At 39.1% G+C, this 12,908-nt stretch overlaps 1 long non-coding RNA gene across 1 annotated transcript in view; it reads right to left on the bottom strand.

Moving 5' to 3' along the window:
* LOC135298658 (uncharacterized) overlaps positions 1–12,908 on the bottom strand; it is a 501,452-nt gene that overhangs the window by 267,045 nt on the left and 221,499 nt on the right. The gene's annotated exons all lie outside the window — the stretch shown is intronic.

Raw genomic sequence — 12,908 nt, forward strand, 5'->3', positions numbered from 1 at the left:
AACAAATGTCATGAATCTCAAAATATTCTCTGACTATTAATAAATCTCTAAATGGCCATGACCATTCCTTCGCCATTGAACTTTAAAATCAACTTTAGCTAACAGATTGTAGAATTCTATAAAAACTGGAATAAAATATTAATTGTAAATTTAGGAAGGTTTTTAGTTAAAGAACAGATGTACAGCTAAATGGAATTACAGATCTACTACTGACAGAAATTCCTTAAATCTCATCCACTCCTCTACCCACATGAAAATGTATCAGGTTTACAAAGGACAAAAAATTACAGATATGATCAGATCCCTTTTTAATTATTTTTTTTTTTTCATGTGGAAGGAAGGATTCCAGCCTGCACCTATACTACTGATTTGGCTTGCAGCAGTATCATAGTTTGCAAATGAATCCCCTCATCCTTCACTCCCACATCATTGGCTCGTTTCTCAGAGCACTTTAATGCAGATGTGCCTGGACTCACTCTTATCTGTGGAGAGCTAGCGAGGCTATGAAGCTTTTCAGCCTCTGGTGTTAGACCCCACAACCAGCAAAAGAGTTGTCAGAACTGCTGCCAGTTTATCTGGGCTTTTAGTGGATGACGAGAGGGACTGAGTAAAGGAAAATAAGGGAAAACAAAGCAACCAAACAACCAGAAAATGGTTGTACCAATTTATGAATGCATGATTAGGTGTTGCAAGTTAATGTTCTAACTCTGTCTGAGAAAAGCGTCCAGTTAGGACGCAGGAAACACAAGAAAAAGTTTGATTTCTACACTCTTAGTGTTTCACACAACTTCTTTGGGAAATGATTTAGAATAGTTTGGAGATTGACTAAATCCCCACTGGAGCAGTAAGGCTGTTTCAAGGTGCAAGGAACATTTCTTTCCCAGCAAAGTGAAAATAAAATATGTACATATATATTTAACTTTCACGTACTTTGGCTGTCTTGAATCTTCATGACAGTTGCAGACCACATGAACCATGTCGAGTCTTGGTCCTTTGCAGAATATACAGCACTGAAAGTGGAAACTTATTTTCTTTTCCTCTAATCATACAGCCAACATTTGTCTTCTTACAAAAGTAACCTGTTTTAATTCTATTTTCAAGAGTTATTTCAGTGTTTGAGAGTTTATGTGATAGCACAAAGGACTTCAGCTGGAATTTCCCATAAGTGATTCAAGCACAATTTACCCTTAGGAAACCAAAGTGGGGAAACAGTGATTAAATGCCAAACATCATAAATAAATATTTGCTAAAGACGAGGAAAGGCATGGCAACAAGATTTATTTCACACCAAAAAATCGCTAAAGGCTTCAATGATACCCTTGTTAAAAAAATAAAGAATACCCCCAAAGTAAAGCCATCAGATTAAGAAGAATTCTCTCAAAGTTATTCATTGCTCAAACTACACTGAGATCCAAATCTGATAAATGCAACATGGAGGTTTACATAAATGCTTAGTCCTGCACTGGAGAAACACAAATCAGACAGCTAGTCACATTCCTTTTCCTCAGCAAAATCCCTGTTTTCATCTCTACTCTTTCCCCAGCAGGGTACAATAATCACAGAACCATAGAATAGTTTGGGATACTTGATGGGATGGAAGGACCTTCCAGATCATCTCATTCCAACTCCCCTGCCACAGGCAGAGACGCCTCCTGCTAGACCAGGATGCTCAGAGCCCCATCCAACCTGGCCTTGGACACTTCCAGGGATGGGGCAGCCACAGCTTCTCCGGCCAGCCTGTGCCAGGGCCTCACCACCTTCTCAGCAAAGTCAAGATTATTGGATTGTGGCTAAAAGTTGGAAATACAAAATCATGGAAAATAACCTCAAAGGTTTTCTAAGAACACACCCCTAGTATTTTAATTATAAAAAAAAAGAGGCAAAAACTGACATCTCCATTACTCTCTTAATCCCATAGAATTGTCAAAGTATCCAAACAAAACATGTAAAGCTTTAAGCAATGGTAAAACTCTTAGTAGAATTCCCATTAATTTCTAGAGCATATAAGCATCCCATTTATAAGCTCAATTTTCTCATTTAACAAATTCATTTCCTTTCTACAGATACCAAGACTATCTAAAATGAGCTTAGTTAAAGCATTCCAGTGGTAGACATATTAAAACCTTCAAAACTTCAGCCAAAAGCCAACTGGCAGGACAACTTTAAATGAAAACATTTACCTCACATCATAATCTGAAGTGCGCTCTTTGAAGCAATATTTTTAGATCAAATCTATGGTAAAGCAGGACTTAAGGAGATTTGTTCATAGCATGCTAATGTATAATGTCCTAATCCTATTTATTCCAAAACTTGGAGCTCGCAGTAAAATTCGGGTTTTTCCTCAGTAGTACTTTCTTTGGTTTTCTTCTGAAGATCCTTGCTGCTGCAGATCTGTTTGCTATTACCTTTCAGACATGAACACATTTATCATGACTTAAGGGTGATTCTCCATTTCTGTTTCCCTCTCCCCCACCTAAAATTTTAGGTTAAAGTTTCGGCTACTTCACCCTCTCACCACTGAGTGCACATTTACTGAAACCCACGTGCTTTAGAAACAACTGGATCATTTGTGTGCTGGCATAAAAACATAACAAAACCAAGGCCAGCCTTCATGGTCTTTGAATTGTGTACTCTAAAAAGCCAGTCTGTTTTTAACAACAGACTATATCATTCATTAAATATATATATATATCACAGACCTTTAAATTCCAATACTCCTATGTAGAGGAAAAATTCACTGTTTTCTTATTATATTTCCAGTCATAGAAAACCTACATTTTAATTCCAAGCTAAGAACCCAAAACAAACTCAGACTGGCAATAAGCCTTTTTCTCTTAGCCAACAATATCTTAATCAAACTTTCCATTTCCTTTGTTTACAAAGTTCCTTCTTGCTCCCATGTTACATTCAGCACAGATTCTGAGAGTACCATTCGTCTAGGAAATTGCTGCTAAATGGGGTAGAAAAATGTTATGTGTAACAGCACTGTCACTGCCTATAAGTCCCCAGGCTTTCTTCTGCATTGTTTGTGCACAAGTGACAGAACTGAAGCTCCCAAACCCCACCTAATTTTGACCTTCTCTTTGTTGCTTTTCTCTGCAAACACCTACATTTTCTCCTCCTTGAGGCATGCCAGAAGACAGTCTTTGAAAACAAATAGAAAAAGACGTTTGTCTAAAGTGTAAGAAAGTGAAAAAGCCAAAAGACAACCAGAGTATCTTCAGAGAAGGTTCTGCAGTAAACTGTCTCAACTGCTGAAAAATCTCAGTCCTTATCTGAAGGAGCTGCCTTGAAGCCACAAGTGGATAGTTGTCTCCTGGCCCATTCATTCCTTGTTAAAGCTGCCAATTTTACCTCTCTACACAAAAGACCACAAATCCAATATTTGCTTTTTCTTCTGAAACTCAGCTATGCAGCTCAGCTATGCAAAGCAGCAGAAAAAGTCAGTGCACATTCCAGATTAAGAACGTAAAACCAGAACTTAAATCCAAACCAGTTACTTTCTGTGGAGTACAGGACACGTGTGCTGTGTGTTCATTCCTTCCCCTCCAAACAATACGTGCAGGAAGGTATCTAGTAGTGTTCACTGTGTGTTCTGGGGAGGTTCCTGCTCTCTCCCAGCCGGCTACGAGGGGACACCATAACCACCACTATTAAAGCTGTCCTTATCAAGTGTTAGGACAAGCACAGAGGTAAATCATGCAGCCTGGATCTGCTAGCACAGCTTTTACATAAATGTCAAATCTGCCCATTTGTAACGGGCACAAGACATTAAGTGAAATAAATGCCACAGAGCGATTTGGCTTCTCATGCGCTGCCACAGACATGACAGATTTCAAATACAAAACTTGCTGATTGGAAGACTTTTTTAATTGCCAAAATGTTACCATCTGTTCTTCTAGGTTTACTGAGAAATAGGGAAGGGCTGCTGCAGCCAGTGTTTGATAAATTGGTGGTAAATGACAGGTAATCGCTTTAAACTGACAGAAGCCAAGTTTAGATTAAATATTAAGAAATTCTTCACTATGAGGGTGATGAGAAACTGGCACAGGTTGCCCAGAGAAGCTGTAGATGTCCCATCCCTGGAAGTGTTCCAGGCCAGATTAGATGGGGCCCTGAGAAACCTGGTCTGTTAAGTGGCATCCCTGCCAGGAGCAGGAGGCTTGGAAAAGGTACAAAATGGCCCTTAAGGCCCCTTCCAACCCAAATCATTCTTTGAAAACTTTAATTGTACATCTGAGGCCTTTCCCATCTGCCCTAGATTTGTCCCCCTGCTCTGCATATCAGATCATTTTTGCCAGACCTGTGCATGATACGCTTTGTGGAACATTGATCACAAGTTTCTCAGTGCAAGGAAGCTCCACTTCTCACATGGTCTACAGGGCTTCTTGCAGGTTTGAATCCTGGTGCAAAAATCTGAGGGTTGTTAGAAATCATTAGAAGTTGAAAGCTGGAGGAAAAAAAAAATTAAAACAAAAAAACACACAAAAAAACCAACACATTAGCTCCAAATCCCTGACCTGGGCAAACAGCTAGAAGACCTAAAATCTTTAAGAAAAATCAAGGTAATGACAGTGACCCTTTCAAAATAGGCTTGCAGCCTATACTTTAAACACTCCAGCCAGCCCTACTAAAGACAGAACTGAAGTTAATCCACTTCACATGAAAGTGAAACAGGAAAAGCCATGGGTGTCCTGGGAGGCAATGCCTCTTCAAGTTCAGAAACACTTCTTTGACACAATCTGACCTGCTGTATCCTAATATGGAGCCATGGCACAAGGTATAATCTAGGTCTCAGTGGGAGAAGGATAAATGTGGTTATAAAAATCAGACAGGAAGAGACCTAAGCAAGGAGACAGCTGAATAAAACTGAATTCTTGCACTTTGACTAGTTGAGGCTGGTAGTTGTCAAGAGTGAGATACAGAACTAGATGGAATTACCCTGCCATCATGGCAGTCCTAACTTTCTTACATTGCTAAAAGGAAAGGCATGCTGTATTTCTTTCTATAAATCCTAAACACAACTCAAATGCTAGACTGTAGAGATAAGAGAATAACTGTTAAAAAGCATGGCTGTCTCCTAAACAAAAAGCTAAAAACTGAAGGAAATATCTTTGCCAAAATATAATAGCAACCTCTGAACTCTCTTCAATTCCATATCTGGCTTCTGTTTAATCAAAGCAATCTCCTCCCCCCATTAAAAGCCACTTTGGCTTAGATGTCTAGAAAACCCAAAGTGCAAGGTCGGTGCTGGAGCTGTGACTTGAAAGAAGTGCCATTTCACCAACACAGGGGCCATGCTGTCACCACAGCGTGGCATTCGTCATACCCCATCCCATTAATCTGTGAGGTAATAAAACTCTGCAGGCTGCCTTTTGCTCAGGAATTAAGGGTCCTCACATGCCAAACCATGGAGCCTTTCCCATCATTCAAAAAGTGGTAACCCAGCAGCACAACTGTCTCTTTGCTTTGAGCAACAATCTAATTGGAGGAATGGTTCTGACCACAGACTTTTCTCAAGGTTTTTTTACAGGTACCAGTTAGTGATGTTTCAGAATGAGATTATCAAGTAATCCCTCAACAAAACAAAATGTAAGGCATTGTTTTAATTCCTTCCACACGGGGCAATACACCCCAAATTTCAGATCTGATTAGCACTGCATGGTGTTCCTACAGTTTCAGGGCTTCTCACCTGAATTAAAAGTGAGACCTGGAGTTTTCTAATTATAAAACTCCCCAAAAAAACCTCCAAGACACTTTTTTTTCTTAAAAAACTCCAAAAGACATTACTATAATATATAATTTTACCCTCAGAGAAATGCCAGATTTTTTATTCCTTTTTCATACCAGATTTTCACGCGTTGTTTAAGGTTAGGGTGAATTGACATTTCTGACTTTGGAGATGAACAAAGTTCCCCATCTTTTTAAAAGATTTCATTAAGAAACATTTTGGGATCTGCACTGTGCAAGCAAGAAGCTTCAATTTAGCTTCACTAAAATTCAGACGTTTTAGTGAAGCTCTCTAAAGCAGCTGAAGTCTGGTCCTGATTTGTATGTTGAAGGACCTATCATTCATACTTTAAAAAAAAAAATCACTCCTTATGGGTGTATTCACTGTAGAACATCAAAATACATATTTTTTAAAGAGAACGCCAGAAGTAGAGCACTGAGCTAAGTTACACAGCATTGTAAAGCTACAATAATCTTTTGCTTTGGTAGGATCAGTAACGAAAACTAAGTATTAAACACTGTGCTTGAAAAATAAGTGTCCATTTCAGGAGTCATTTTTATGGCCCAAGGCAATGTTTCAGCCTATTTGTATTCTGCCACAGAATTTCTGTTTCAGCTTTGCTTTCTTTTGTTTCATTCATGGAGCAAAATTCCATGTGGATGTACTCTGCTCTTTCTTGAGGGAAGGAAATACATTTTTAATTAATTTAACAAATTAGTCACATTGCAGAGGCATAAATAACCTCTGCACTAATACTAAGTTCAGTAGCCCTTTCACAGCAGCTGTTAACACCTCTTCTCACTGCCAGAAACTTCCGGATGGCAACTTGGAACAGAGTCTTTCCACTTCACAGCAAGATAAGCTATTCTAATTCTTTCTCTGTAGGAGCAGGACAACAGTATTTTAGCACTTTAGTATTTAGAGAAAAAAAATACAAAGATCAAAATTATGAAGTGAAAAATGCTTAACTGAAAACCAATACATTCCTTTTTTAAAACCAAGAAAGAGAATTAAGTTGAATGAGAGCCCAAAAAGTAAAAGGAAACAGGCAAAACCATGGAAGAAAGTCAGGGTGGAGAAGTAGCAAGAGTGTGTGAGTAAGCACCAGGAGCTGAGGGAATCAATAAGAAGGTTATGATCCAGAGGGAGAGATACAAATCTACACAAATCATACGCCATAATTCAACTCCAGCTCCAGATGGGAAGAAATGAAAGACAGGAAAATATCAAAGCAGAAAGAGGAGGGGGAGAGAGAGAAACAGAGAACCACAGAGATTATTTTACTTTAAATAACGTATGGTTTATTAGAAAAGCTCAGTGATAGTCTGCAGTTAAAGTATTCTCAGCTGCAAACTTCATCTGCAACAGCTCAGCTTTGCCCTTGTGTATTTAGCAATTTTAATTAAAATCTCACATATTTCTAAGTAATTTTTGCTAATATGTTTCTGTTCCAATTTCAGGCAATGAAATGGGGTCTTACTCAGACCTCTGAAACAATCAGTAAGTTCCATGGAGTGTGTGCTGTCAAGAGGCCAAAGCCATAAAACTCATGATTCTCTTACACAATGTGAATGGAGCATTAGAAAATATCCTGCAGGGAATAATCCTATGCTGGCAAGCAGATAGACAAGATGGCTTAACGGCCTTTTCCATCAATTTCTATGATGTTATCAGTGCAGTACTTGACCTTATTATTAGGGCAGTTTGAAGAAATTGCCATTTTTTAAAATATCCAAGGAGGTTAAAGCTTGTTGGTCATTAGATCACCTGACCCAATGTCGTAGGTTAAGAAGGAAGTGCTGCTGGACATATAGCATCTCCTCCCATTCCTTCTATGTTTCTGAAATTAAAATTAAGAATTATTCCTAGATCTTCTAAATCTCCATGCTCAAGCATGACTCCCCTCTACAAAGCAGGAAGAAACTGGGGCAAAATCATTCCCCTGTCCCAGCCAGTACTGCCAGCCACAGAGTGAACACCTGAACTGATTTATTCCTGATGGAATTTTCTCATGTGGAAACATTTCACTGTTGAGATCACATTCACCTGTCTGTAGTAGCACACAGCTGGAGTAAATCAATCGGAATGAAACTCGTGTCTCTCTTCACTGGGATCATACAAATGCAGCAAAGAAGAAAATTTGTCAAATTATCATCTTTGATAGTTCACCTAAAGCCATAACCACTCACTTCTCCATTCAGCTTGAAACTGTTTCCTTTCATTAAGATATATTTTCCCAAACAGCCTCTATCATGGAATTATTTTGCCCTCACACTCAATGATTCAACTCCCCCACATCCTGAAAGGAAAACAGCTGTCTACGCCCAAACTGCTTTACTGATCAGCAGAACTACTGTAAGCAAGTCCGAAATTCTTGTTGTTCTTTTATTTGGAGACCTAGGGAAGATTATGCAGTAAAGCATCCTCAGCTTGAGCCTCCTGGGGCAAAATATTGATTCCTTTCAACCACAGCCAGTTACAAAACATCTGACTCGTGCAGTTCTTGGTGGATAGTCTGCCTTGCCAAGCAAGCAAGAAGATTAAATTAAATAATAAAACTCAAAATATGAAATATCTTCCACTGTTCATGGATCTTTTTCCTCACTGGTTGCAAGTGAAGGCAGAAAGATGATCCTGCCACAGACTGTGCTTTGAGGACTGGGTGTGCAGTTGGCAGGTACTCAAGCCTATATTTAAAAGTATAGTGGGGATGAGGGAGAACTGAGATGAGGGGGAAAGAGAGGTTTGCTAAGAAGGGTGGCTATTTTGGCATGAAAATAATTTGGTAATCAAATCAGGGGTTTTTTTCCTGGGGATATGGGAGGTGGGGGAAGAGAGAAGGAGGGAAAAGAAAAGGTTTTACAGTTCCTTCAAAGTCATTGAACAAAACAAAACCCTTCCAAACTTCAAATATGTGAAATCTAAATACAAGAAGTGTTTTTAAAAAGAAAAGTACTGATAATTTCTCCCTCAGAGTGCATGGAGAAGCTCTGTCACTGAGAAGATAAACACTAGGTGTACATCAAGAACATGAGTAACATGGTTTCCCCCCTCGGAAACTAAAATGCTCAATATGCATTTTAAGCACATTCACAACAGATTTACTGAGGGCCTTCTAATGGTCTGACAGGTAATTAATTAGAACAAAAACTATTCTACATAAAAGAGCATCTCATCAAACTTCTAAGACCTGATAAATCCGTAGCAAATAGGTTAATTTAAAAGGACCAGGCCAACTTAAACTGAGGATGGTATTTCACTTTTCAATATACTGCTAGGGTAGGAATATTTTCGTTGTAACTGAAGGTCCTCAGAGATGCCTTCTTATTTATTTAATATATTAAAAAAATACACTTTATGTCCTGACCAGCAGACTATACTGCCTTTATTAAAGATTATCCCTCTGACAATACCTTTTTTTTTTTTTACTTTTTTCACCTCTTTTTTGGAAAGTTACTTAAAGCACATAAAGATTACTTAAAATATAGGTCAACAGATACTGCTCTTATAACAGTTACTATATTTCCCCAAGAGACAGACATGGGGATTAGTAACATAGTATAAACTGAATGGCAAAATGAACTGTACAATTAAAAGAGCCTTTACTTTGTGAGAGAATCTTAAAATGGTTTTTAAAGGACTGGAAGGATGCCAGAAAACCTTCTAGTGAACAAGGTTGCCTTTAATTTGCTAAATTAGTCATAGGCCTATCCTGCTTCTTTTAAACCAAATGAGAATTAAAAACTGGGAAAGAAGTATTACATTTAGGAGCCAAAAGGATGGGAATAACTTTTGAGCATGAGAAATATGCTACAGTTGGTGCCAGGTAGTGGTGCACATACCAGTGGCCTCCATTCCCAGCTGTGCTGTCTTTCTAACCCATTTCATCACTCTCCTTCCCTTAATTTCTCATCCATAAATAACACCATTGAATTATTTTACCTCCTCAACAGAGTGTTTTAGAAAATAGTGGAAAGTATTAGAAAAATAAAAAGCATCATAAAAGCACAAGCTTTCATCTGAGAGCTACAGCCAGGTAGGAGACCTTTGATATCATCAAATCAAGAGTCACAGCAGCAATACTGTAAAAAACATGCTGGAATTTCAAAGAGAAGAATGATGGAGAACAGAGAAGGGAGACCCTGCAAAAGATGGATTCTCAGTTTACAGAGACTCTGGGCATTGGCTTGTGTTCTCATTAAAGCTAGAAGAATCAGAAGGCCTGCCAGATACATAATGTAATATAGAAAGTATTTTAAAATAGAAGCCTTCCTTCCCACAAAATGCATTTTCCAAACCTCTTATTGTGTTCTTCTCACTTACAAATTACAGCTCTCTGTCCTGCTTGTTTATAAAAATACACCCTCACCGACTTTCTTCTTTTTACCTTTATTCTCAGTCTGTCCCTCACAATTCATTCTTGTCTATCTCTTGTAATACTGGCTCCTGTATCAAGTTTAAATCCAGATGAGAGTTCCTGACAAAACAGAAATTAATTCATTCATGGATTGGATCCATCTGCCAACAGATGTAATGGGACTGAAAACAAGATTCCTCTAATTTCACTATTACTCCGTAAAATACATGCTTTTTTTTCAAGAAAGTTTTTTTTTAATCATCTTCAAACCGGAGTTCAAAGAATAGAAACTCACACTTCAACTTTATTTACCACAACCACATCATTTGAAAGGAAGATAATCTCAAAGATGAAGACTGAGGGGGAGTTTCAGGTTACAAATTAACTGGAAGAGCAGGTTCCAGTTGCAGGACTATAGCACCACCATGACAAGGCTGGTGCTCCATGGGCTCTGCCTTTCAATGAACTGATGGCAGATGCACCAGCACAGTCACACAGCATTGAAAATTTTGCAAGATTATTGCAGTCTTGCAGCTTTTTGGGGATTCCTTACTTCTCCAATAGGTTTATTGTACACTCAGACACATGAACACATGCTCAAACCTGTGCTCAAATCAAAACTCAGGCAAAGGAGACTTCTTTTTGTTCCCCAGGTAGCTCTGTGTGAAAGAACAGAACAGTCAAGAAACATCATCTACTTCTTCACTGCAGCCTCAAACTAGACTAATGGAACAGAAAAGTTGGATGCTCTCAGATTGCACATCCTTTTAGTAATTAGTAGGCAGAAAAATGCTTTTCAGGGAAAAGAAGGAAAAGAGAGATAGAAATCAATCCCATAACAATCAGCCAATGTATCTGGATGTTTTGCCACCTCATCAAGGAGGAAGGGTTGTGGGTTTTTTACATAAAGAAATGAAAAAGCAATAGGAACGTTCTGGGAAATTTGTCCCAGGAATACTCAACAAGAATATGGGTTTGTTAGGGTTTTTTTCACTAATGCCTTAAGGAGAAAACAGCTGGCCTTCATGGCTATATACTCAAATTTCCAATAGTAAATAGGCACTGGTAAATGAAAAGCATCTTTTGCACAACTTGACTGTTTAACACTTTCAAGGGATGTCCTTTGATTTTTCCAACTAGTGTAAGAGTACCAGCAGAAATAAAGTCAGTACTCCTGTCTGCACTTTATAAGATTTTTTCTCAAGGACACTTTGAATCTACTTAAAATTCGCAGCATTTACTGTAGGCTGGCGATTAATGAAACAAAAATTTGTGAATTGCTAGATTTCAGACTTTATCAACATCTACATGTATTATCATAATACATATTTGGTAGCCAGCAAAATATACAATCTGACCAAAAGTGGAGTTCTTTAAAAACCTTTCATTTCCTTGAGCTTGTTGGCATCTGCGAGCCAAAGCTGAATATATTTCTGAATATGTTTCAGAATATATATTCTGAATATATTTCAGAATATAGCTCTGCTCAGAGCTATATTCTAAAATATTCAGAAATGATGAGTTATTCCACCTCCTGAGCAAACCAGCAATGTTCTGTTGTTTTCCCACCAGGGTATCTGTGGTAGAAGTAAAGAAAAAGCTGTGACCTTCAAGGAGAATACAACAAATATGACCAAGGAACAGCCTCCCAGCACTAGCTCCAGAAGCAAAATTAACCCAAAGGAGAAAAATCTGGAATTCATAAAAGACATTAGCTACCAAATATGTGACCACAGAAATTGCCAACACCAACTTAAGCGACCACAGAGTCCGGGGTATTTTAATCACAGCCTTTCCCAATTTAAAGCCAGAAGCACTAATGTAATATATCTAAACCAGCCCAATATATCACATGGCAAATCCCAGCAAGGGAAGGAGCACTTTGCTTGCCTTCCCCCACCTGGCAGTGGGAGGGCTGGGCAAGGTGCTGCCTGCCAGCACGCTCAGGAGGACTGGCAGCATGGGCTGTCTCGCTGGGGCTGAGCTCTGGCCAGCTGGCACGAGCTGGGGCCACTTTCTGCTTCCCTCTCTCTGCTGAGCTCCTTCAGCTTTTTAGGAAATTATTCTACATTTCTTCCCCCTGCCCAAATTAGTCTTTGGCAGCCAGGAAAATAAATACAGCAAGAGGAATATAGAAGGGCTGCTTTTATGACATGGCATTTTTAGACATTTATAGCAACAGATTGAGAAATCTGCTTTCACAGAACAATCAAACATCAGATGAAAATATCTGTTGCTTCTTAGGCAATGGTTGAGGTAATGGGACAAAACTATCTCCTTTTAAATTCCATAGAGCAGCATATTTTGGTCACCTACGTCGGTGTTCTTAAACATACATGCATTTTTTAACAAAATCAAAAAGAACCTGTGTGGCGCCAGCCGCCTTCAACTACAGGCAACCATGTGAGAATCCAGAGAAGACTGATCACCTCCTCCCCTGGCTTCCTCCCCTCACCACACACTAGGAGCCAGAGACAGGAGCTCACAGCAAGCCAACACAAACATGGGAATTACCAACATCAAGCGTCATGGCAGGACTAGAAAAAAAAGAGGGACAGGAAAGCCCTCTGGGGGTGGGCTAGTCTGGGTGCAAAATTCAGCTGTGTCTGGCTTTCAAAGGGTTCCTGCCAGAGCTGCTGATCCATCTTATTAATCAGGGAGCAACCCAAGCCAAGGAATTGCCACGAGGCTGTCAGGACAGTCCCAGAACTCCTGTTCCCCCGAGGCCTTTATGCTACCAACCTGGGCATAGCACTCCCAAACTTTTTTCTGATCTCCAATCTTAGCATGCATTAGTTGAAGGAAATAAAACACACAATA

This window comes from Passer domesticus, chromosome 4 (genome assembly GCF_036417665.1).
Source record: "Passer domesticus isolate bPasDom1 chromosome 4, bPasDom1.hap1, whole genome shotgun sequence".
NCBI lineage: Eukaryota > Metazoa > Chordata > Aves > Passeriformes > Passeridae > Passer > Passer domesticus.